Here is a 330-nt window from a genome sequence, read left to right as displayed (position 1 = left end):
CGGGGGTGGATCGAGAGGGTGGAGGTGCGAGCGGTCGAGCGACGGGAGTGGATCGAGAGGGTGGATAAGGCACGAGGGGTTTTTTTTTGCGAGGACTTTTTTTTTTGCGAGTACCTTTTTTTGACGGAAATTGTGGTAATAATGCCAGCTTTGCATGAAAGGACTATATCATATAAGTATATTTGAAGAAAATTGTGGTAATAATGCCAGCTTTGTTCATCTGTACGCAAATGCTCAAATTCATGTAGCCAAGTCTTGGAACACATGAAAAATAAAATGTAGATATAACAGTAAACTATGGACATAATAGACATTAATTTCATAAGTAGA

This window comes from Triticum dicoccoides, chromosome 3A, assembly GCF_002162155.2.
Source record: "Triticum dicoccoides isolate Atlit2015 ecotype Zavitan chromosome 3A, WEW_v2.0, whole genome shotgun sequence".
Classification (NCBI taxonomy): Eukaryota; Viridiplantae; Streptophyta; class Magnoliopsida; order Poales; family Poaceae; genus Triticum; species Triticum dicoccoides.
The sequence above is the reverse complement of the archived record's forward strand: the minus strand, read 5'-3'. Positions refer to the sequence as shown.